The sequence below is a fragment of the Ovis aries genome, chromosome 21 (assembly GCF_016772045.2).
Source record: "Ovis aries strain OAR_USU_Benz2616 breed Rambouillet chromosome 21, ARS-UI_Ramb_v3.0, whole genome shotgun sequence".
NCBI classification, from domain to species: domain Eukaryota; kingdom Metazoa; phylum Chordata; class Mammalia; order Artiodactyla; family Bovidae; genus Ovis; species Ovis aries.
The window spans coordinates 37,132,870-37,158,814 of NC_056074.1; the positions used below are offsets into that span (position 1 = coordinate 37,132,870).

Sequence of the window (25,945 nt, forward strand, 5' to 3'; positions counted from 1 at the left end):
AGTGGTTTGGATTCCTTTCTCCCATGGACCACATTTTGTCAGACCCTGACTAGGACTGACAGGCCATGCCATGTGGCAGAATGACATGTCCAGTGCCCTGGTGAATATACATGTATGAAATATGTAAATATATATATTGTTTGTTTGTTTGTTTGTTTATAGGGCCTCCCTCATAACTCAGTCAGTTAATCATCTGCCTGCAATGCAGGAGACCTGGGTTTGATTCCTGGGTTGGGAAGATCCCTTGGAGAAGGAAATGGCAACCCACTCCAGTATTCTTGCCTGAAGAATTCCATGGACAGAGGAGCCTGGCAGCCTACAGTAGTCCATGGGGTCGCAAGAATCGGATACAACTTAAACCACCACCACCATATTTTTGTTTGAGTTTTTCTTTTGGCTGCATCATGCAACCTGCAGGATCTTAGTTTCCTGACCAGGGATTGAACTGATGCCCCTTGGAAGCTTGGAGTCTTAACCACTGAACCACCAGGGAAGTCCCTGAGTATATATATTAATTCATAGTTGATTCATTATTTTCCTGCTGAAAAGTTCTTTGTATAACTCTGGTATTTTACTTGTCTATTCTCCTTACAACAAAGTAATGGCAATTAGATAATTCATCTTTTTTTTCATCTTTTTCTTACTGACACATTTGAACTCTTTTTATGTTATGAACACAGATCCCTTGCTTATCTGATTCTCTGATTACTTCTTTCACCTGGTGGCTTCTCTGTTCTCTTTGTTTGTGGTATCTTTTCAAATACATGATTTTTACACATCAAAGACAAATATATATCTGTCTTATCCGTTCTGGTGAATGCATTTTGAATCTTCTGAAATCCTTCCAGATCCCAAGGTCATGTGTTAGTTTTTTATCTTTTTAAAAGAATTGTAAAGATTGGCTTTTCACATTAGATGCTTAACCCCTGTGGTTTTATGTATTTGGTGCACCAGGTGGATAGCTCTTTGTCCCTGTGAACTTTTCGCTGGCAAAAGGCACACTAGAATAGCCTTGGGAGCTTTTAAAAAAAAACAATTTCTGGGCCTCATCCCAGAACTGATAAAATCGTAATCCCTGAGGATAGAGCTGAGACATTAGGACTTAAAAAAAAAAAACAAAAACGCAACTCTTTCAGGTGGTTCTAACATGCAATCAGGGTTGAGAACTTTTGCTAGGAGGTCAGACCGAGGATAGAAGTGCTGAGGTGTGGTATTACATCCTAAGCTCTACTGGATATTGCCAGTGCTCTATAAAGTGATTATAACTGTTTATGGTCCTTCCAGTAGGAGAGGTCCAATTGCTTCACATCTTTGAAAACACATGGCCATTATTATCCCAATTAAGTGATAAGGAAACCACACCCAGAGAGTTTAGGTGATCAGGCACGTGTATGCTAAGTTGCTTCAGTGATCTGCCTGCATGCTTAATTGTGTCCAGCTCTTTGCAACCCTTTGGACTGTAGCCTGCCAGGCTCCTCCGTCCATAGAGGTTTTGCAGGTGAGAATACTGGATCAGGTTGCCATTTCCTTCACCAGAGGATCTTCCTGACCCAGGGATCGAACCCATGTTTCCTGTGTCTCCTGCACTGGAGACGGATCCTTTGCCACTGAGCCACCTGGGAAGCCCCTCAGTGATCTGAGGACTTGCCTAAAAATCACGCAGCAGATGCAGCTGCGTCTCCACCACCTCTGACATCCTGCCTCTCGGCTTACACATACCGCTTCTATCCAATGTGCCTCGCTAGATTCCCTGGACAAGGACACTGGCAATATTTCTGAATCTGTATACACCCAGTTTGGCTCCTATTTGGACTCTAAATCCAACCTCAGTGTGGACAGATTCACCCTACAGCTAACTTCTTTTTAAATTCTGGAGTCAGTCGCTCCCAAGCTTTCAAACCACAGAGAAACATCAAATTAAGAAGGTAGGCGTCAGGAGGTGGCGGCTGAATATTAACCAATAATGTGCTCAGTCGTGTCTGACTCTGCAGCCCCATGGGCTGTAGCCCTCCAGGTTGCTCTGCTCAGGGAATTTTCCAGGCAAGAATAGTGACGTGGGGTGCCACTTCCTCCTCCAGGGGATCTTCCTGACCCAAGGATCGATCCTGTGGCTCTTGCATCTCCTACATTGGCAGGCAGATTCTTCATCACTAGCGCCACCTGGGAAGCCCATTAACCAGTGAGTTACTCTTCAAATGCCTGTTAACAGTTTGTCAATCGATCCCTGGCTTGGGAAGATTCCACATGCCTCAGAGCAACTAAGCCCGCGTGCTGCAACTGCTGAAGCCCCTGCGCCCTAAAGCGCATGCTTTGACTCATGGGAGGCCACCACAGTGAGAAACCTGAACACCGCAACTGCAGAAAGCCTGAGAGCAGCAAATAATTATTTTTTTTAAAGAAAACCTAATTTTTTTTTAAGTGCTAAAAAGAAAAAAGGAAGTGATTGCTGTGAGCTAGATGTTGGGTACTAACTGACCCTGGAATTTCTTTTCTACTCTGCCTCTCTGAGGCTTTATGAGATAAGGAAAGCTCTATGGCAGAAGACTAAATGATAGAACCTTCTCCTAGGTCATGGCAGGCAGCCTCTAAGCTAGCCCTGGTGATCCTGGTCTCCTGTTATTCGCGCCCTTGCATGGTCCCCTCCATGCTAAGTAGGGTTGACTTGTGTAGCCACTTGGATGCTGTGGACAGGATACCTTGAGACTTCTGAGCTAGGTCGTAAAAGGCACTGAAGCATCTTCCTTGTTCTCTCTTGAACTGCTTGCCCTGTGGAAAGTCAGCTGCCGAGTGGTAAACACACTCAGGCAGCCCTATGGGGAGATCCTTGAGAGAAGCTGTGACTTCCTACTAACAGTCAGCACTGACTCAACATCCACGTGAGTAAGGCAGGGTAGGAGCAGATCCTCTGGCCCTAATCAACTTCAGATCAGCTGCATCATGTCCGACATCATGACCACAGCCTCGTGGGAGACTTGGGGCCAGATCTACCCAGACAAGCTGCTCTTGAATTCCTGACCCACAGAAACAATGTGAGATAATAAATATGTGTCCCTTTTTCTTTTTTTAAGTTACTAAGCTTTGGTGTAATTTGTTTTGCAGCAATAGAAAACTTGTACAACGGTTTTCTTATAGATAATCACCAGTCTAATAAGAAGAAAACAATTCTAATTGCTCAAAAGCCTTTAATGATTGTTATTACTCCCACAAACTCTGAAACAGGCAGATGGTGAAAGGGAAGTCTTAGAAAAGGTGAACTATTTCTTTAATTCAGAGGGATAGATGACAGGGATAAAAAGATATTTCAGATCTCAATGCACAGAACAGTACTTGCACTCTCGAGTTATAGCTATTTTAAAAACACTCTGGGGACTTCTCTGCTAACACCCCTTGTTCCCAGTGCAGAGGACCTGGGTTTGATTCCTGGCCAGGAAACTAAGATCCTGCATGCCACAACCAAGAGTTTTCACACCACAGCTAAAAGTTCCCATGTAACTAAGACCTGGCACTGCCAAATAAATAAATATTTTAAAAAATGAAAACAGTCTGGCAACTCATTTAAGCCTTACAATGTTAGGTTTATAGATATATACATGGTATATGTGTGACTTAGAAAAAAGTTTTGCAGCTTCCTAAAGTACTAAAAATATGTTAGCTAGTACTCTACACACTCCTGTCATTACTGATCTGTTTTTCCCACTTTAATAAACGGTCACCGTTCATTCCGAGAGAAAGCATCAATTTGTGGGCAAATTCAGTCTTTTCCCACTCCACACACAGAAAAGGAGGGGAGATTTAAAATATTCAAAAAGAAAACAGAACCAAAACAAACAAACAAAAAGATAGTTTCTTAGGAGGAAAAGGGGACGACAGAGGACGAGATGGCTGGATGGCATCACCCACTCAACGGACGTGAGTTTGAGTGAACTCCGGGAGTTGGTGATGGACAGGGAGCCCTGGTGTGCTGCAATTCATAGGGTCTCAAAGAGTCGGACACGACTGAGTGACTGAACTGAACTGATGGCAATTGTAACAAACACTGAAAACTGAGGGACTTCCATGATGGTCCAGTGGTTAGGACTTGGCGCTTTCACTGCAGAGGGCCCAGGTTCAGTTCTTGGTCAGGGAACCAAGATGCTGCAAGCTGTGCAGCACATTCAAAAAATAAACTATAAATTAAAAAAAAAAATTTAAAAAGAAGATGTGGTACATATACATAATAGAATATTACACAGCCATAGAAAGGCCAAAAATAGGTTTCACTGAGCTTAAAATCAAGGTGTCAACAGACCTGAGTTTATTCTGAAGAGTCAAGGGGAAATCTGTTTCACACAGATGGGGCTGAGTTCAGGATCTTGACATGGGGAGATTATCTAGGATTCTGCAAACAAGTTGATGTGATCACAAGAGTCCTTATAAGGGAAAGGGAGAGATAGGTGACTCAGAGGAAATGCTACAGGCTGCCTGCATTCCTTGGCTCATGGCCCCTTCCTTCCTTTTTTTTCCAAAGCCAGCAGTGTAGTATCTTCAAACCTCTTTCTTTCTGTGACATCTGCTGTTTCCATTGTCAAGATCCTGAACTCAATCCCACCTGTAAATTCCTTTTTGCCATGTAAAATAACATATTCACAGGTTCTTGGAATTAGAATGTAGACATCTCTATGGGCCATTATTCTGCGTGGTGGGGGGTGGGAGTGAGGTGTGCTCAGAACCACAGATGAGAAGCAGGATGAAAATGCACTATGGTGAGTGGGCTGCAGAGCTCCAGGCTCAGACATTCAGTGAAAGCCCCAGATTCATTCCTGGGGGACATGGGAACTAAAAGTCTCAAATTAGATGGGGGATGGAGCTGGACCCCTGTCCAAAGTTGTGGGCTGAACCAGGCCAGGCTAGGGGCTGCTGAACTAAATTGCTGCTGAAACCTGCCTGGGCTAAGATGTATAACAGGCTGCAAGTCCAGAGACTCATCTTGCAGCCCAGGGAAGGAGCCAGGCTGCCTGCTGGCTTCATGCCTGGATCTGTGTCCTCCTACATCACTAGTGGGGCAGCTCAACCATCATAATGAGAGCCAGTTCTGAGCTAGAGCCTTGAGGATGGTAGGAAGGCAAATGCAAGAGCATAAGACCTAGAGGGTTGAGCACGGAAGGCGAGCAGGAGAAACATACAAACCCTGAACATGGCCCATAAACCAACATTATGAAACCCTGTAAAGATATAACACTGTGGCAGTCAATAAACTCAGAAATTAGAATATGAGTTTTAGATGAGATTAGTCAATCAAATAATCTGACAAAGACTTTAAACTGAGCCTGTTTTGTTTTTCACTTTTAAAAATTATGTTTAGTTTCATTGTTTACCAACGGGGAGATGCAGGCTATTTATACCAGCAGCTGTAGGGGCAAGGGGAATGCACAGTTAGTTAGCAACCTGTATAGGATAGAAAACTTAGGCAAAAAATAAGACTCTCCAAAACAAAGGACAGTGGTGGGCTTCACTACACGTTGAGCATGCCCAATTTGCCCAAAGGTAGACAAAATGGTTCCAGGGGAGTCCCAGGATGCTGAGGTCCTGTTTGAATTTGGGAGAAGGTTACCAACACTACAGTCTGGACTTTGTTAGGAAAATGGGGGTTGTCCTTACCATGGAGGCCATTGTCAGGAAGATCTTGCTGGAATGTCAAGGTCCAAGCTCGAAAAGGTGGTTCCTTTGTCAAGTGTATAAACATGATTTGAGAGGCCACGTCACCCACAGAGAGAATCCAGATGTGTCTGGTACAAATTTCATCTGGAAAACAGGACAAAATTTTGTCTTTGAAAGTCAGAGGGATGTGAAATGTTCAACCCTTCTCTATAGTCCCACTTTACAGTGTATCCACAGCTTATTAGTTTTTCTGTAGTAAAGTTTCTCAGGTCAAAAGTTCTGTTCTATTCTCTTTCAGGGCATTCCAAAGACTCCGATGCTCTAGTCCACTGCGGCCCCAGGGAATAGTCCCGTGAATTCTCAACTATGAGTTTATAGTTTGCAGAAAGGCAGAGAAACTGCCTCATTTGAAGACATCAAATCTTTTAAACAGGAAGATCGTCTTTTTACTCGGCAAGGATTTCTTTTTTAAATAGGTAAGAAGTGTACTTTATTCAGAAAGAAACACATTCCACAGAGTGCAGGCCATCCCAGAGGGTGCGTGTGGCCTCTTGGCAAGGATTTTAATGAGCATCTACTCGGTACAAATCTTTGGCCATACTGCATGAGATTTCATAATGCAGTACTTTTCCAGGACCTTTGAGGTTAAACTGCAGGTTTGAAGTGACATTTTGTAGGGGCCCTAGAATCAGGCATCCCTTGTGACTCAGATGGCAAGAATCCTCCTGCAAAGTGGGAGACCCAGCTCAGATCCCTGGGTTGGGAAGATCTCCTGGAGAAGGAAATGGTTACCCACTGCAGAATTCCTGCCTGGACAGAGGAACCTGACAGACTATAATCCATGGGATCCCAAAGAGTCAGACACAGCTGAGTGACTAACACTTTCTAGAATCAGGACCTGAGTTCAAATCCTGGCCGCTCCCCCCCCCCCCCACCTCCTCTGGGTCCATCTCTTTGAGACTCTGCCCACATTTGCAAAATGGAGATGATGCTAGTAACTACCATATTGTTGTAAGGATTAAGTAAGTAATGCCTAAAAAGTACTAAACCCCATGCCTGACACAGGCAGTATCAGTAGATGTCAGTAATATGAAGCAAATATACATTGTCCGAGAAAGAGTTTACGGTGCTGATAAGCTGAAAAGTTGCAAAGAAAGGGCACAATGTGACAGAAGTGTGCGGTCAGAAATCTGAAGGTAAAGTCAGTCAGAAAGCCTTCAGACCAGAGGGAGGACATCTCAACAGCAGGAGAAAAGGACCTAGGGTTATACCTTTGGAGTATTTGAATATGTGAATCTTTTATTCTGAGAAGCCCTCAGTTAACGGAACTGCTGTCTGTTCTTCGCTGACCACGGGAGGGAGCAGACAAAAGCTAACCAGTTCAGTTCACGTGGAGATACGTTAAACGTGTTAAAAACATCGCTCAGTTGTGTCCGACTCTTTGCAACCCCACGAACTGTAGCCCTCCAGGCTCCTCTGTCCGTGGGATTCTTCAGGCAAGAATACTGGAGTGGATTGCCATTCCCTTCTCCAGAGGATCTTCCCAACCCAGGGATTGAACCCAGTTCTCCTGCATTGCAGGCAGATTCTTTACCATCTGAGCCACAGGGAAGATCCAACATGTACTGAACCAAATTAAAACTACTCCCTCAGTGTTACATTTTAATTTTTCATTTAATTTTTATTTTATATTGGACTATAGTTGATTTACAATGTTGTGTTAGTTTCAGGTACACAGCAAAGTAATTCAGTTATACATAAACAAATATCCATTCTTTTTCAGATCCTTTTCCCACTTAGATCATTATAGCATATTGAGTAGAGTTCCCGCACTATACAGCAGGTCCTTGTTGATTACCTATTTTATACCTAGTCATATGTATATGTTAATCCCTAATATATCCCTCCTTCTACCTTCCCCCTTTGGTAACCGTAAGTTTGTTTTCTATGTCCATGCATATGTTTCTGTTTTGTAAATAAGTTCATTTGTATCTTTTTTTTTTTTGGCCACACTGGGTCTCGTATCTTTTTTTAAATTTATTTTTGGCCACGCTGGGTCTCCGTTGCTGTGTGTGGGCTTTCTCTGGCTGCAGCGCTTCAGGATCTAGAGTGTGGGCTCAGTAGCTGTGGCACCTGGGCTCAGCTGCTCTGAGGCCTGTGGGGTCCTCCTGGACCAAGGATCGAACCCATGTCCCCTTCACTGGCAGGCGAATTCTCAACCACTGGGCCACCAGGGAAGTCCCCATTTGCATCATTGTGTTTAGATTCCTATGATATTTGTCTTTCTCCGTCTGACTTACTAGTCTTTCGTTTTAAAATAACATTTTATCTACTTACTGTCCTAGTTGTTTAATCACTGAGTCATCTCCGACTCTCTGAGACCCCACGTGACTGCAGCATGCCAGGCTCCTCTGTCCTCCACTCTTTCACAGAATTTGCACAAATTCAAGTCCACTGAGTTGGTGATGCTATGTAACCTATTTACAATTGTTAACCTAGCTAACCTATATCTAATTTAAAATAGAATATTTGATAATTGCTACTACAAAGCTTAGCCCTCTCACTCCCACGCTCTATGGAATGCTGCCCCTTTGAACATGTACTGCTAATCTCTAAATGGTTATCAATGGGAAACATCCTTCTACTTGGTTCTGCCTGAAGGATTTAACCAGGATGTCCCCAAAACAAAAGATACAAACAAAAGAATATGGAAAAGTGTTCAACTTTACCGATAATGAAAGAAACATGTATTAAATACAAGCTCTTATTTTAATTCAATTAGTGAAGACGTTCAGTATAACAATGACTAACAGAGGCAAGGGCCTGGCAGAATGAATCCTTTCAGGAGTTTCCAGTGAGAAACAACAACGACAAAAACTGTATTGTTCTCAAGCCCAACAAGGAAATACTAACTGACATGTGCCACTCACAGGAAGCAATTTCATAGGCAGTAAAAGTGAGACCCGTGGAGTAGTGATATGGTAAAATACACACCCACACAAGTGACGAAAGAATATGAGGTGATTAGGAATGGTTTTTCCAGTGGTCATGTATGGATGTGAGAGTTGGACTATAAAGAAAACCGAGCACTAAAGAACTGATGCTTTTGAACTGTGGTGTTAGAGAAGACTCTTGAGAGTCCCTTGGACTGCAAGGAAATCAAACTAGCCAATCCTAAAGGAGATCAGTCCTGAATATTCATTGGAAGGCCTGATGCTGAAGCTGAAACTCCAATACTTTGGCCACCTGATGCAAAGAACTGACTCACTGGAAAAGACCCTGATGCTGGGAAAGATTGAAGGCAGGAGGAGAAGGGGACGACAGAGGATGAGATGGATGGATGGCATCACTGACTCGATGGACATGACTTTGAGCAAGCTCCAGGAGCTGGTGATGAACAGGGAAGCCTGGCGTGCTGTAGTCCATGGGGTCGCAAAGAGTTGGACACGACTGAGTGGCTAAACTGAACTGAAGGATGCCATGATTACAGTTGTGCCTGAAAAAATACCCAGAAGGAGTCATGGGAAGAAATACAGCCACAGTGTGATGAGGTAGTGAGATTAACAATCACTTTCTATTTCTGTTTGTCTCAAAGTTCCTATAATGAATGTGCCCTATTTGTAAATATTTTCTTTTACTTTAGAGTTTATCTTAAAATTTTTATTTTAATTATGTAAAAACCTGGTGGTCAAACATCAGAGCTCTCAGTCCCCAGTTCATATGTGGGTGGGAAAAAAAAAAAAACACATCTCTCAAGGTGACAAAAACTCAGGTTTCAGGAATAGTAGAATGACTATACCATTCTCCTGAAAGATTCTAGAACATTCCTAACAGCCTACCTGGTGAAAAAGGTTTTGCAAGTAATATGTACTTATCTTTGGGAAAATATGTACTAACCCACCAGAGCTTCTTAGCATAGCAGAAACTTTATAATCCTTAAAGTTTTTTCTTTTTAAAAAAAAAATTCATTCATTTGGCTGCATCAGGTCTTAGTTGGGATCTTTCCTTGTGCAGGCTTAGTAGCTCTGCAGCATGTGGGATCTTAAGTTTCCTGACCAGGGATTGAACCCATGTTCCCTGCTTTGCAATGTGGATGCTTAACCATGGGATCACCAGGAAAGTTCAAACAGTTTTGTTTTTTTTTTCTTATTTCACCCTCTCCCCCTGGTTCAACTTTTCTGAGGAAATGAGATTTTCAGGCATAACTTCAAGTTCTGGAGAGACGTCATGGCACAAACCCCTTTCCCTTCAGGTGGTCATGGTTTCCTGTTCCCTGTAGGTAGAAATTCCCTGGGCTCCGACTTTATTCAAGAGCACACACAGTGTCTAGGGAGTGCCCTGAATGCCTCTACTCTCTGGGAAGAGTCCTAGATTCACTTTTATTTGGCTCTTTGAAAAAAGAGGCACAGTCTACAAGAGGGAGCAAAATGGGTCATTATTGAGAAAACAGAATATAGGTACAGTCTTATGACCGAAAGGTGTTGGGAATCATACTCTGACTTGTATATACCCAGTAAATCTCGCAAGAGGATGAAGTTTGTTTTTTTCTTTTTTTAAGTATGTCTTTTTTTCAGACAATATAAGAGACAGATAAAGTGAAGACTGCCAATTGCTGTCAGGAACATGTTGTTTGTTAAAACTGGAATCTTGGGACTTCCTTGGGGAGTCCAGTGGCTAAAAAGATCCCATATGCCACAATTAAGACCTGGTGCAGCTAAATAAATAAATGAATAAATATGTTAAAAAGAGAAAAAGCTGGAGGGACTTCCTTGGTGGTCTGGTGGTTAAGACTCAGTGCAGGGGTCATAAGTCCCCTCCCTGGTGAGGGAACTAAGATCCCACATACCATGTAGTACAGTAAAACAAAACCAAAAAAAGCTAGAATCTTGTTTAAAGAGAAGAAAAAAAAGCCAGCATTATCTGAGTGACTATTGCTAATAGTCATACAATGTCCTTTAAAACTGTACACAGGGATTAGTCCCTTTGCCAAAGAGCCACTGAGTAAATAAAAACAGGAATTCCAGTGTCTTGGTTTCTCCTGGGGATGATTTTTGTTGTTTTTCAGTCACTCAGTCATGTCTGACTCTTTGCTACCCCATGGACTGCAGTACACCAGGCTTCCCTGTCCTTCACTATGTCCCAGAGTTTGCTCAAACTCATGTCCTTTGAGTCAGTGATGCCATCCAATCATATTATCCTCTGTCACCCACTTCTCCTCCTGCCCTCAACCTTTCCCAGCATCAGAATCTTTTCCAGTGAATCAGCTCTTTGCATCAGGTGGCCAAGGTATTGGAGCTTCAGTTTCAGCATCAGTTCTTCCAATGAATACTCAGGGTTTATGATTACCTCTCTCTTAACTGAGCTCTCTGCATTTGCTGATTCTGAGCACACTGACTCATGAGCCCACACAGCAGCTGCCTACACCATCCTGTAGGATTTAACCTACCTCTTACTGGTCCAGCAGGTTAACATTCACAGGGGAAAATTTTTCTCTCTTTCCCACCCCCATTTGACTCCTAAGCCTCCAGAATGTTTTATCATCTAGAAATCCAAGTTACAAATCTTCTCCTAGGAAGTTTTTTGCAAGTTCAGCTTTAGAAGACCTCCTTTCTCACTCTCACTATTTTCTTTAGCGGTTCAGAAATGTGTTCAACCTCCAGCATCTCTTGAGAGGAGCCAGTCATAGGCAGAAGAATTCTTTTGCAGAGGAACTTCGGTCACATTGGCTAGCTCCTTAAGGCAGTGGTTTCCAAGGCTGATGTGTAGGCTAGGTTTGGTGAGTGACAAGGATTCTACTGATTTGGGCAAAATGATAAAAATAAGAACAAGGCAAGTGTTTTTCAAAAAGGAATTTATCTAGCTGTGATGGATTCTGAGATTGCATACTCTTTTAGTTTTTGACTTAAAATGTCTTTTATAATAGTGAAGTGAAGTGAAGTCGCTCAGTCGTGTCCGACTCTTTGCGACCCCATGGACTGTAGCCTACCAGGCCCCTCAGTCCATAGAATTTTCCAGGCAAGAGTACTGGAGTGGGTTGCCATTTCCTTCTCCAGTTATAATAGTAAGGTCATAATAAGTGATAGATTTTTTTAAAAAGACATGCGTATTTGCTCAGTAAAATCAATACAATGTACATTTTTTGTTAATTTACAATTTCGTGAAATCCGAAAGTCCAGAGAACAATTGCTCTCATGGATTTCATCAGAGATTTAATATGAGATAATGGTATTTAATGAGACTTAATAGCATTTCATTCCAATGAGGAAAGTTCTGAATAATCTGTCTTTGTACACTCAAAAAGTCAACCTACTTGGAAGCAACCGCGGTGTCCTTCAGTAGATGAATAGATAAATAATAGATAAAGCCCATTTCCTGCGGTCCAACAGAAAATGGAATATTATTCAGTACTAAAAAGAAATGAGCTATCAGGGCATGAAAAGACATGGAGGAAACTTAAATGCATATTATGAGCTGAAGAAAGCCAATCTGGAAAGTCTGTGTATTCTGGGATTCCAACTATATGACATTCTGGTAAAGGCAAAACTTTGAAGATGATAAAAATAATCGTGGTTGTCAGGGGGTGTAGGCAGGGGTAATGACTAGGCAAAGCGCAAGGATTCTTAGTACGTGGTTTGATAGGTATCATTTTGATACATATCATTACACTTTTAGCTAAACCCCACAGCACCAAGAGCGAACCCTAATGTCTAAGCTATAGACGTCTAAGCTTAGAAGTCTATAGACTTCTTTTATTTTTCTATAGATTTCTTTTTTAAATATAGAAGTCTATAGACTTCTGGTGATAATGATATGTCAGTGTATGTTCATTAATTATAATAAGTGGACCATTTGATCAGGGATATTAATAACTGGGAAGGCTAAGCATGTGGAGGGGCAGAAGGTATATGGGAAATCTCTCTATTTTTCACTCAAGTTTGTTCTGAACCTAAAAATTCACTTAAGAATAAAGTCTTTTTTTTTTAAAAAGTCAACCTCCCAAGCAAAATTAATGATTAGTTAGAGCCACCGTGGGAGAGCAGAGATCTCTGGCCAAGACCAGAACATCAGTTTCTTAAGCCTAAAGCTTTAGATCTTCAGAGATCACCTCTTATATAGCTGAGAAAGTTGACTTTGATGCTTTCTAGTCCTGGGCCTACCACTAACTTGACATATAACCTTGAACTAGCCACTTACCAGTCTGGTCCATTTCCTCAGGCTGCAAAGAGCCCTTTCCAGATCTGAAATTCTGTAACTTAACAAGTTAATGATCTGCAAGTTCAACATATTAAGAAAAACAGAGAGTTCCTCCTGGGTAAGGGGCCAACGCTGGGGAAATTCTCACTAATTATAGAAAGCAGCAATATACTCAGTGAAACTAAAAACTGGAAACACACAATTTTTCTTATTGCCCTAAATGGTCATGACTTGTAAGTTGTTATTCTAGAGTGGTTTGGTATTGAGAGAAAAACTAAGAAGATATTCCTACCCCATCCCCTCCCCTCTCCCCATTCACTGACTTCTAGTAAGTGAGAAATCCCATGGACAGAGGGTCCTCTCAGGTTACACTCCATGGGGTCACAGAGAGTCAGACATGCATGCGTGTTAAGTCGCTCAGTCGTGTCCAACTCTTTGCAACCCCATGGACTGTAGCCTGCCAGGTTCCTCTGTCCATGGGACTCTCCAGGCAAGAATACTGCAGTGGGTTGCCATGCCCTCCTTCAGGGGATCTTCCCGACTCAGGGATGGAACCTGTATCTTCTGTGTCTCCTGCATTGCAGGTGGATTCTTTACCACTGAGCCACCTGGTAATCCTGAAGAGTCAGACAGGATTTAGCAACTAAAACAAAATAAGTGAGACATTGTTCTCAAAGGGCGGTGGATCCAAATGCAGTCACTGCCTCTTAATGGACACACAGCGTGGGGCTTATCTCTAGATGCAGAGATTTCAACTCAATTGCCCAGCAGCTGCAAGAATCGTTAAGGCTGGAGGGGCCTTAAACAGCTGGCTGTTTCACTTCCTTTACTTTGCGATGGGGATGTTGATACTTGAGGTCACATGGTGGGGCCCAGGGTTTTTTGTCTCAAGTCCAGGGACCATCCCCCTGCATCACATGGCAGCTTCATAGGGCTGCACAAACTCTGCCTATTTCTGTAAACATCTTGAGTGTTAGGGAACTACCTTTGGCAGGAAAAGAAAGATACCTCTCCATGTCAATTGGTCTCCCACTGGAACAGGAAGAGGATGCCTCAGACACAGCCATGTGACCTGTGGACCTGAACAATATTCACAACCTAAAAGCTGAGAGTTATGTTTATTCAATGGGAATTTTTAGGACTTCAGATCCAGGAGACAGCATCTCAAGTATCCCTAAGAGAACTGCTCTGAGGAGGCAAGGGAGGAGCCAGGTTGCATATAAGTTCTGAAACAAAGGGCAGTAGTCTGAACATCAAAAGATTGTTGTCAATTAAAGGAAAACCAACCTGCCAATGCAGGAGATGCAGGAGATTCAAGTTCGATCCCTGGGTAGGGAAGATCCCCTGAAGGAGGAAATGGCAACCCGCTCTAGTATTCTTCCCTGGGAAATCCCACGGACAGAGGAACCTGACAGGCTACAGTCCATGGGGCTGCAAAGAGTCAGATGCAGCAGAGCACACACACACACACACACACACACACACACACACACACACACAGAGCAGCAAAATACCAGATGTCTCAAGTTAAGGAATCTAGTGCTTTCCTACGTATGGGAAAAACCAAGGGTTTCTGTTGGAGAAGGAAATGGCAACCCAGTCCAGTGTTCTTGCCTGGAGAATCCCAGGGACAGAGGAGGCTGGTGGGCTATAGACCATGGAGTCACAAAGAGACGGACACGACTGGCCAGCTAACACACACATACACACACAAGAGTCTCTGTTCACTTAACTCATCCTGGGATATGCACCTATGTAGGATGTTCCCTATACGTCACCTATCTGGGGCCAGTAGACTGTTTTCCCACCCCGAGTTTCCTTAGGGCTCACCATGGGGAGTGGCTGCAGTCTGCTGGCTGCTAGATGGCAGGTATTATTTCCTTCCTGAGTTCCCTCGGGACTCACCAGCTTACCATCCATAATGGTTACAATTGCTGATGACTGTGACATCCTTTGTTTACTGATATGGCAGGAATTATCCCATTTCTCAGGCCTGATAAGGCTAACACAGAGGGAGAAGGTCATGGAACATGAAGGCAGAGATGGGATATGCCAGGATGCCTGGCAAACCACCAGACACTAGGAGAGCAGCAGGTAACAGCTTATCCCTCAAAGCCCTGAGAAAGGGCCAATGCTGCCAACCCCATCGTGAACTTCAGGCCTCCAGAATGATGAGACAATACATTTTTGCCATTTAAGCCATTCAGTTTGTGGTACTTTGTTATGGCAGTGCTAGCAAATTCATAACAGATTTTGCAGAGCTTTCTCCATCAAATACCTTCCAGTTGTCAGATAGACTTTGATTTTGCAGGACCAGATGAAGCTGCCTTTTCTCCGAAATATCCAATGACTGAAATTTCAAAACATGGAAAGGTCGTGTCTACTTAGAATTTCAGAATCATTCATTGCGGGACTTCCCTGGTGGCCCAATGGCTACCAAGTGCTACCAGGCTCAGCACTCCCAATGCAGGCGCTTGGGTTCGATCCCTGGTCAGGAAACTAACTAGGGTTAGGGATAGGGTTAGGGTTAGGGTTCGAATGCCTCAACTCAGAGTTTGAATGCCTCAGCTAAAGAGCCTGCATGCCACAATGAAGATCGAAGATCCCATGTGCAGAAACTAAGACACGGAGCAGCCCAATAAATAAATAAAAACAAATATTTTCCAGAAAAGAATTATTAGTTGGAAGGAACAGTCTAGTGACAGAATCAGTAGGAATCCTTCTATAGTATCTCCTTTAGCCAGGGACAGAAAAGAATGCTGTATCCCAGGATGCCCCTGGTGGTCCAATGGTTAAGAATCCATCTGGCAATATATGGGACACAGATTCGATATGTGGGAAGATCCCACATATCTCAGAGCAACTGAGCCAGTGAGCCATAACTACTGAGCCCAATCTCTAGAGCCAGTGCTCCACAATAAGAGAGCCCCCCGCAATAAGAAGCCCACACACTGCAATGAAGAGTAACTCCCACTTTCCGCAACTAGAGAAAGCCCGCGCCCAGCATCAAAGACCCAGCACAGCCAAAAGAAAGAAAGAGAGCTCACTCAGTCGTGTCTGACTCTTCGAGACCCCATGGACTGTAGCTGACCAGGCTCCTCCATCCATTGGATTTTCCAGACAAGAATAGTGGAGTGGGTTGCCATTTCCTTCTCCAGGGAATCTTCCGGATCAAAAATAATAAATAAGTAAAATTTTTAAAAAAAAGACTTCTGTATCCCTAGGGCACAAAAAAGTTAGGACAGTCCAGATGAGATATTCTGTAATAGAATAGAGATGTAGCCTTAGAACTCAGCAAAGGATTAGCACACTCAACCACCTTCCATACTTGAAGCTACAGAGGAGCTCCTTATGAACCTTAAATGAGGTAACCGGGCTTGCCATCCATGAGCTTGACTCTACGATCATGTATAAGGGACTAAAGCAGAGACAAGCAAAGTCCCCCAAGCAAAGCAAAAGGAACAGCAGGAAGCAAACACTTCCTGTCCAAGGGCTATACATCCAGCTAGGATGATTTACTCGGGATCAGCAGAGAATTGCAATTTAGGGTCATCCACCACGGTGAGCTATATGCAAGTCCCCACGTGGCAAGGGAAAGGAGATAATTTTTTATGGAGAATTAAAGGAAGCTGGGGGGTTTCCCTGGTGGCTCAGTCAGTAAAGAATCCTCCTGCAATGCAGGAGACCTGGGTTTGATCCCTGGGTCTAGAAATTTCCCCTAGAGAAGGAAATGGGAACGGATGCTCCAGTATTCTTGCCTGGGTGGAGTCTTTTCTTTCTGGTGGGCTCTGCTGTTCTTGCAGGGTGTGAGAGCTCCCCCTGCTGGTCTCCCAACTCTATTTAACTGCTGGTACTGCTGATGTTCAAGCTGGTTTTAGAAAAGGCAGAGGAACCAGAGATCAAATTGCCAACATCTGCTGGATCATGGAAAAAACATCTATTTCTGCTTTATTGACTATGCCAAAGCCTTTGACGGTGTGGATCACAATAAACTGTGGAAAATTCTGAAAGAGATGGGAATACCAGACCACCTAACCTGCCTCTTGAGAAATCTGTATGCAGGTCAGGAAGCAACAGTTAGAACTGGATATGGAACAACAGACTGGTTCCAAATAGGAAAAGGTGTACGTCAAGGCTGTATATTGTCACCCTGCTTATTTAACTGCTATGCAGAGTACATCATGAGACACGCTGGGCTGGATGAAGCACAAGCTGGAATCAAGATTGCCGGGAGAACAATAACCTCAGATATGCAGAAGACACCACCCTTATGGCAGAAAGTGAAGAGGACCTAAAAGCCTCTTGATGAAAGTGAAAGAGGAGAGTGAAAAAGTTGGCTTAAAGCTCAACATTCAGAAAACGAAGATCATGGCATCTGGTCCCATCACTTCATGGGAATTAGACGGGGAAACAGTGGAAACAGTGTCAGACCATTTTTGGGGGCTCCAAAATCACCGCAGATGGTGACTGCAGCCATGAAATTAAAAGACGCTTACTCCTTGGAAGAAAAGTTATGACCAACCTAGCTAGCATATTCAAAAGCAGGGACATTACTTTGCCGACTAAGGTCCGTCTAGTCAAGGCTATGGTTTTCCAGTAGTCATGTATGGATGTGAGAGTTGGACTGTGAAGAAGGCTAAGCGCCGAAGAATTGATGCTTTTGAGCTGCGGTGTTGGAGAAGACTCTTGAGAGTCCCTTGGACTGCAAGGAGATCCAACCAGTCCATTGTGAATGAGATCAACCCTGGGATTTCTTTGGAGGAATGATGCTAAAGCTGAAACTCCAGTACTTTGGCCACCTCACATGAAGAGTTGACTCATTGGAAAAGACTCTGATGCCGGGAGGGATTGGGGGCAGTAGGAGAAGGGGACAACAGAGGATGAGATGGCTGGATGGCATCACGGATTCGATGGACATGAATCTGAGTGAACTCCGGGAGATGGTGATGAATAGGGAGGCCTGGCGTGCTGCGATTCATGGGGTCACAAACAGTCGGACACGACTGAGCGACTGAACTGAACTGAACTAAACTGCTGTTGCTAAGCCACTTCAGTTGTGTCCGACTCTGTGTGACCCCATAGGCGGCAGCCCACCAGGCTCCCCCATCCCAGGGATTCTCCAGGCAAGAACACTGGAGTGGGTTGCCATTTCCTTCTCCAATGCATGAAAGTGAAAAGTGAAAGTGAAGTCACTCAGTCGTGTCCGACTGTTCGCGACCCCATGGACTGCAGCCTACCAGGCTCCCCATCCATGGGATTTTCCAGGCAAGAGTGCTGGAGTGGGGTGCCATAAGAGTAACTTTTTACATCTCTTAGGTATGTACTCAGGGAACATGGCAGATTTTACGTATTTCTGATTCCACTGGCAAGAGTCTCTCTGTTATAAGCTGGATGCATCAGGCTGTCGTAGCTGGCTGCCATTAACCATTCATCCAAATCCCCATGCTAATTAGCAGCACATGGGACTACAGCGTGGCTTTTGCTGTACATTAGAGACAGAAATGCGCTTGACTGCATTCAGCCTAAAACTGGCTGCTCAAAAACTAGGATTCCTCAAACTCAATCCTCAACAAATGAGCTACTGATTGTGATTTCATTCACTGCTTGAGGGAGACCACACAGATAACTCAGGGATTTAGTTTGGTGAGCTTTATTCTTTACTCCATGAGGATCAAGAAGCATTCTTTTACTAAATTTCCTTTGCATACTTCCTAGTTCATATAAATGAGTTTCTCAGCCATTATGATCAGAGGGTAACAACAAAAAGAGTGATTCTTTGAGACGTCAATATATAGGCCGCCCAAATAAAACACAATTGTGGAGAACTTTGGCTACCAGCTGGGATGGAACTATTATAGAATAAGCCCTCCTATGGTAAACAACAGTAAAGCTGGAGTGAAAAATATGAGCAACTCTTTTTAGGCATTAGACCACAGGAGGAGGCAGACTGTTGTCTTGAAGAGAAGGGACACACCTGGGGTTGAGCCCCAGGACCACTGTCTTCCTGGGGTGCGGCCAGCTGGCACATTAAGTAGCTGAGGAAGCAGATATCAGATCCAGGAGCAGGTGGAGTGACTGGAATTTCAGAGCATGGGCAGACATTTGTGTGATCCTCTACAAGGTAGGGAAGATGTGGAGCAAGTGAAATTAGAATCAGTTACATGCGGAAGGGTGAAATGGTGCAACCACTCTGGAAAATTGTATTTTATAAAGTTATACATACACTCGCTATATGCCTCAGCATTTTCATAATAACAGACATATGGAAAGAGTCGTATCCCAAATATCCCCATCAGCAGAATTAATTAAGATTGCAAAATATTCATAAGTAGTATTAATACTTTTATATAGCAGTAGTAAGAATGACCTAGAGCCACAAATAACAGCATGGATGAATCTCACATAATATTGAGCAAAAGATGCCAGACACAAGAGCAAACTGTATAACACTTTATTTTTTTAACACAAATTTTTATTTTTTAAAAAACAAAAATTATGTTGAGAGATGCATGTGCTTTGGTGGTAAACCTATACAGTAGTCCCCCTTATCTGTGGGGGATAGTTTCCAAGATCACCACCAGTGGATGTCTAAAATCTCAGACAGTACCATAGTATATACCAGGTTTTTTCCTACACATTAAGCACAGTAACAGATTGACAACAATAATAGTAGAACCATTACAGCAATCTATTGTAATAAAAGCTATATGAATATGGTCTTTCTCTCTCAAAATATCTTATTGTACAAATGTAATGCCTTTTCCATCATAACTAAGCAGTTCTCAGGCACTGTAGGCTGAAACATTTACAGTTCGAGGTGTGACAGCAAACTAGCATGAGTTTCTTTTTCCTTCTTCACAATTTCACAGATAGAAGAGTCATTCTTACCAAAGATCTTAGTAATCTGTGTATTTTGTTTTTTATTAAGAACTTTCACATTTTCACTTAAAGGAAGCACTTCATGGCTTTTCTTTGTCATATCTGAATCGCCAGCATCACTACTCTGGTGCCTTGAGGGCATTATTAAGTAAAATTAGGGCCACTTGAACACTGAGCACTTTGATGCCTGGACAATCAATCCAATACACCAAGACAGTAAGTAGCTAAATGGGTGGGGTACACTGGAAAGGGATGAATCTTGGCAGCAGCTGGATACAGCAGGTGGCATGAGATATCAACACCCCACTCTGAACACAGAACAATTTAAAACTTATGAATTATTTACTTCTGGAATTTTCCATGTAATATTTTTAGACTGCATCTGACCCCGAATAACTGAGATCTTGTAAAATGAAACCATGAATAAGGACAGACTACTGTAGGAGCAATTAATAATTACCATACTTTTTTTTTTTCTTTAAGGCTTTACTTTGGGAAAGGGAGCAAGTGGGCTTTCGGGAGGCTAGCGAAGCTCTATTTCTTAACCTGGGAGGTGCTTTTTAAGGACTGATTTTGACAAACTAATAAGCTGTATATCTCTGTTTTGTGCCTTTTTCTAGATGTGTCCTCTATTTCACAATTAAACTGTTGGAAGAGAGGAATGAAGGGATATCCTCACTCAGGATAATTTTAGGGGTCCAAGAAGCCACGATCTGCTCCCAGGTCCATACACCACCCGCAGCATGAAGCCCCAGCCTGGGTAGCCCGTCCTTCGCTGGTCGCCAGATCCTCTGGCACAAACTGTCTAGAAAGTAAAACGCCTAGAACCGCGCTTGGCAGGGCAGCACTCTGAGCAGCCAATCAGCGGCTTCTAATCACCTGCGCCTGCGCAGAGGGGCCTGCGGCAGACTCCGTTACGCCTGCGCAGTCTGTGCTGCTGGGCTTAAACTCTTGTCCAGGGGCAGCTGGAGCAAGGGAATCTTTGGCAGCTGGCCTGTGGGCAGAGTATTAATACTTGGCCAAGAGGTGCAGTTGCATGTCCACTGAACCGAGCTGCAGGCTACTAAAGGGGTACCCATGTTTAGTTCGAGAAATGTTCTAACTTGTGTTGTGCTTAGTCACTGCCGTGTCCAACTCTTTGCGAGCTCATGGACTGTAGCCCGCCAGGCTCCTCTGTCCATGGGGATTCTCCAGGCAAGATTACTAGAGTGGGTTGCCATGCCCTTCTCCGTGGGATCTTCCCAATCCAGGGGTGGAACCCAGGTCTCGTGAATTGCCGGTGGATTCTTTACTGTCTGAGCCACCAGGATTCTAAAATAGGGATCAGCAAACTTCTAGAGAGGATTGACAGTAAATAGTTTAGGCTTTGTGGGCTTACGAGGCAAAATCTCCTATATTACATAGGTACTTTAGTAAGGAAAGAAAAACTTCTCTACAGCTTTAAAAATTGATGTAATTCAATATAAAGCAATAATGATTAAAATTTTTAAGGGAATAGCCCTACTAATTAAACCAGAATTGTAGTTTGAGGCTGGGACGTGGAGGATAATATTTTAACTGTGGCTCATAGTTAAGTTTGAGGGACTGCCAGGAGATAGTGAAGGACAGGGAAGCCTGGAGTGCTGCAGTCCACGGAGTCACAAAGGGTTAGACATGACTGAATGGCTGAACAAAAATAATCATTAAAACTCAAATATGATGTTCATCTGTAAATGCAAATCTACAGTGAGATTTTTACCCACTTCCTTTTTAAAGTGTCTTTTCACACAGATAAGTAATGCCAGATATTGATAATCTGAGATGATTTCAGTTGACCATATTCATCACCAGAAAATGGGCTTCTCTAGCGGCTCAGTTCCCTAGGTTGGTAGGTGCCCAATATGCTACTGGAGATCAATGGAAAATAACTCCAGAAAGAATGAAGGGATGGAGCCAAAGCAAAAACAACACCCAGTTGTGGATGTGACTGGTGGTAGAAGCAAGGTCTGAGCAATAAAGAGCAATATTGCATAGGAACCTGGAATGTTAGGTCCATGAATCAAGGCAAATTGGAAGTGGTCAAAGAGGAGATGGCAAGAGTGAACGTCAACAACTAGGAATCAGAGAACTAAAATAAGCAATAAGCAAACTCCTTATTTCCAAATTCAGACTTAAATTGAAGAAAGTGGGGAAAACCATTAGACCATTCAGGTATGATCTAAATCAAATCCCTTATGATTATACAGTGGAAGTGAGAAATAGATTTAAGGGACTAGCTCTGATAGACAGAGTGCCTGATGAACTATGGATGGAGATTCGTGACACTCCCTGTACAGGAGACAGGAATCAAGACCATCCCCAAGAAAAAGAAATGCAAAAAAGCAAAATGGCTGTCTGAGGAGGCCTTACAAATAGCTGTGAAAAGAAGAGAAGTGAAAAGCAAAGAAGAAAAGGAAAGATATACCCTTTGAATGCAGAGTTCCAAAGAATAGAAAGGAGAGAGATTAGAAAGCCTTCCTCGTGATCAGTGCAAAGAAATAGAGGAAAATAATAGAATGGGAAAGACTAGAGATCTCTTCAAGAAAATTAGAGATATCAAGGGAACATTTCATGCAAAGATGGGCTCGATAAAGGACAGAAATGGTGTGGACCTAACAGAAGCAGACGATATTAAGAAGAGGTGGCAAGAATACACAGAAGAACTGTACAAAAAAGATCTTCACGACCCAGATAATCACGATGGTGTGATCACTCACCTAGAGCCAGACATCCTGGAATGTGAAGTCAGGTTGGCCTTAGGAAGCATGACTACAAACAAAGCTAGTGGAGGTGATGAAATTCCAGTTGAGCTATTTCAAATCCTGAAAGATGATGCTGTGAAAATGCTGCACTCAATATGCCAGCAAATTTGGAAAACTCAGCCGTGGCCATGGGACTGGAGAAGGTCAGTTTTCATTCCAATCCCAAGAAAGGCAATGCCAAAGAATGCTCAAACTACCACACAATTGCATTCATGTCACATGCTAGCAAAGTAATGCTCAAAATTCTCCAAGCCAAGCTTCAGCAATACATGAACCGTGAATTTCCAGATGTTCAAGCTGGTTTTAGAAAAGGCAGAGGAACCAGAGATTAAATTGCCAACATCTGCTGGATTATCGAAAAAGCAAGAGAGTTCCAGAAAGACATCTATTCTGCTGTATTGACTATGCCAAAGCCTTTGATGGTGTGGATCACAATAAACTGTGGAAAATTCTGAAAGAGATGGGAATACCAGACCACCTAACCTGCCTCTTGAGAAATCTGTATGCAGGTCAAGAAGCAACAGTTAGAACTGGACATGGAACAATAGACTGGTTCCAAATAGGAAAAGGAGTACGTCAAGGCTGTATATTGTCACCCTGCTTATTTAACTTCTATGCAGAGTACATCATGAGAAACGCTGGGCTGGATGAAGCACAAGCTGGAATCAAGACTGCCGGGAGAAATATCAATAAATTCAGATATGCAGATGACACCACCCTTATGGCAGAAAGTAAAGAGGAACTAAAGGGCCTCTTGATGAAAGTGAAAGAGGAGAGTGAAAAAGTTGGCTTAAAGCTCAACATTCAGAAAACTAAGATCATGGCATCTGATCCCCTTAGTCAGTTCAGTTCAGTCGCTCAGTCATGTCTGACCCTTTGTGACCCCATGAATTGCAGCACACCAGGCCTCCCTGTCCATCACCAACTCCTGGAGTTCACTCAAACTCACGTCCATCGAGTCGGTGATGCCATCCAGCCATCTCATCCTCTGTCGTCCCCTTCTCCTCCTGCCTCTAATCCCTCCCAGCATCAGAGTCTTTTCCAATGAGTCATCTCTTCACATGAGGTGAAGAAGGTCCCATCACTTCATGGGAAATAGATGGGGAAACAGTGGAAACAGTGTCAGACTTTATTTTTGGGGGCTCCAAAATCATTACAGATTGTGACCGCAGCCATGAAATTAAAAGATGCTTGCTCCTTGGAAGAAAAGTTATGACCAACCTCGACAACATATTAAAATGCAGAGACATTACTTTGCCAATAAAGGTCTGTCTAGTAAAGGCTACGGTTTTTCCAGTAATCATGTATGGATGTGAGAGTTGAACTGTGAAGAAAGCTGAGCACCGAAGAATTGATGCTTTTGAACTGTAGTGTTGGAGGAGACTCTTGAGAGTCCCTTGGACTGCAAGGAGATCCAACCAGTCCATCCTAAAGGAGATCAGTCCTTTAGCGTTCATCGGAAGGACTGATGCTGAAGCTGAAACTCCAATACTTTGGCCACCTGATGTGAAGCACTGACTCATTTGAAAAGACCCTCATGCTGGGTAAGATTGAGGGCAGGAGGAGAAGGGGATGACAGAGGATGAGATGGTTGGATAGCATCACCAACTCAACAGACATGAGTTTGGGTAAACTCTGGGAGTTGGTGATGGACAGGAAGGCCTGGCGTGCTGCAGTCCACGGGGTCACAAAGAGTCAGACGCGACTGAACTGAACTGAGTTGCTCAGTCAGTAAGGAATCTGCCTTCAATGCTGGCAGACCAGGGTTCAATCACTGGGTGGGGAATGTCCCCTGGAGAAGGAAATGGCAACCCACTCCAATATTCTTGCCTGCAGAATCCCATGGACAGAGGAGCCTGGTGAGCTACAGTCCACAGAGTCGGCTATAGTCCATGGAGTCTCAGGAGAGTCCAACACGACTTGGCGACTTAACTATCACCAGAAATGTATGTGTAGAACTGTTGGCTTCTTCTCTTGATATTTGCCTTTTAGCAGGTCATCGCGTTACAGATTAATGACTTCCAGTTGGAGATTAAGTGGCAAGTCCTGAATAACAGGGTTAAATGGATTATGAAATAATGGAAATGTCCTCTGTATTTGCATCAAAGTCTGAAAAAGTATGCTGGAACTGCAGTTTGAGGTTGGCGATTTGTGCTGAAATGGAAATCTGGATTCTTACTTTAACCTTTGACAGCATGGAAAACATACAAGCAATTTGGCTTTACTTGTGACTCAGACAGTGTTAACTGTTATGGAAACAATTTCGCTCTATTATTATCATTTTTTTTTTCCCTCCCCCCAATTTCGCTCTATTATAAATTTTGCTGTCTTGCTTTGTAAGTTTAAGTTGAAATCATTAAGAAACATCATCGTCTATATTATTTCTGTAAAATGGCTGAGCTCGGCCCGTATTGAGGACAGAGTTGGGTGAAGAAACGGCAGTGAAGAGGCACTAAGGCCTCACCTATCTCCCAGGTCCCTCAGGGCACTCGCAATGCACGCTGGGACTTGTAGTTCTTGCGTGTGAGACCTTGCGCGCGCAACTCCCACCTCGGGAGATCTCCTCTCCAGGCCGCGCGCCGCTGTTCCCGGAAGCTGTACAGGTTAAAGTTTCAACGCTTCCTCTCCCCTATTCTTAGTCCCGCAGAGTGCCAATCCACAGAGCCAATCGATGGGCTGACTGGTGCTTCCTTTTACTTGATTGGCTTAGAGTTTTGCAGCCGCCCAGACAAACTTGACGGGGATTGGTCGAACCTTCAGTTTTGAAAATCGTAGGTTTGGCCCGCGCTGTACCGCCCCGTTGGTTCACTGCAGCCGCAAGCCTTGGAGGCCGGGAGCCGTGGGGCTTGGGCAGGCTGGGATTTGTGTTGGGGGGGTCGCCGGACTTGGATCGGAGCAGCAGTTAAGGAGACGCGGTGCAGTCGAGTGAGTCTGCGCGGGCGGCTGGCGGGGCTGGGGTGTCGTTAGCAATTTGTTATCCCTCCGCCAGCCCTGGACCGGGGGTCATGACCTCCCTTATCCCCCGTTGCGGCCTGCAGGGGATGGGTCACCTCTTCCAAGTGACGAGGTGCCCTGCCTTGGTCCTGGGGCCCAAGATGACCCCACCCTTCCCCCTCCAGGCGCCTTTTATTGACCTGGACGCTCAGGAAGCACCCACCGACTGGGTGTTTGGCGGCATTGTACCAGATGGCATTTCTGTACAGTTAACCCTGGCTCACCACCTCCCTTATCGGCTGAGCAGCATTTTAAATTGACCCGTTTCCGGAGGCCAGTGCTGACTTGTCACTCCCCCGGCCCGTTTACTGACAGTGGCCTTCCCTGGGGCGCCCAGTCAGAACTTAGCGCCAACCTTTCCGAAGTTGAAATGGAGTAGGCGGCAAAGCTGAGGTTAAGAGCACGGTTTAAATCCGGGCCCCTCCCTTGACTTACCCGAAGACTTGGGTAAGACTTCAGTC

The 25,945-nt window shown here is 43.9% G+C and overlaps 1 protein-coding gene across 1 annotated transcript in view; it reads left to right on the forward strand.

Moving 5' to 3' along the window:
• Positions 1-25,292: 25,292 nt before the first annotated feature.
• INCENP (inner centromere protein) overlaps positions 25,293-25,945 on the forward strand; it is a 28,690-nt gene continuing 28,037 nt past the window's right edge. Inside the window, exon 1 of the mRNA XM_027959478.3 lies at positions 25,293-25,415. The gene's annotated coding sequence lies outside the window, so the exon portion shown is untranslated. The remainder of the gene's footprint in view (positions 25,416-25,945) is intronic.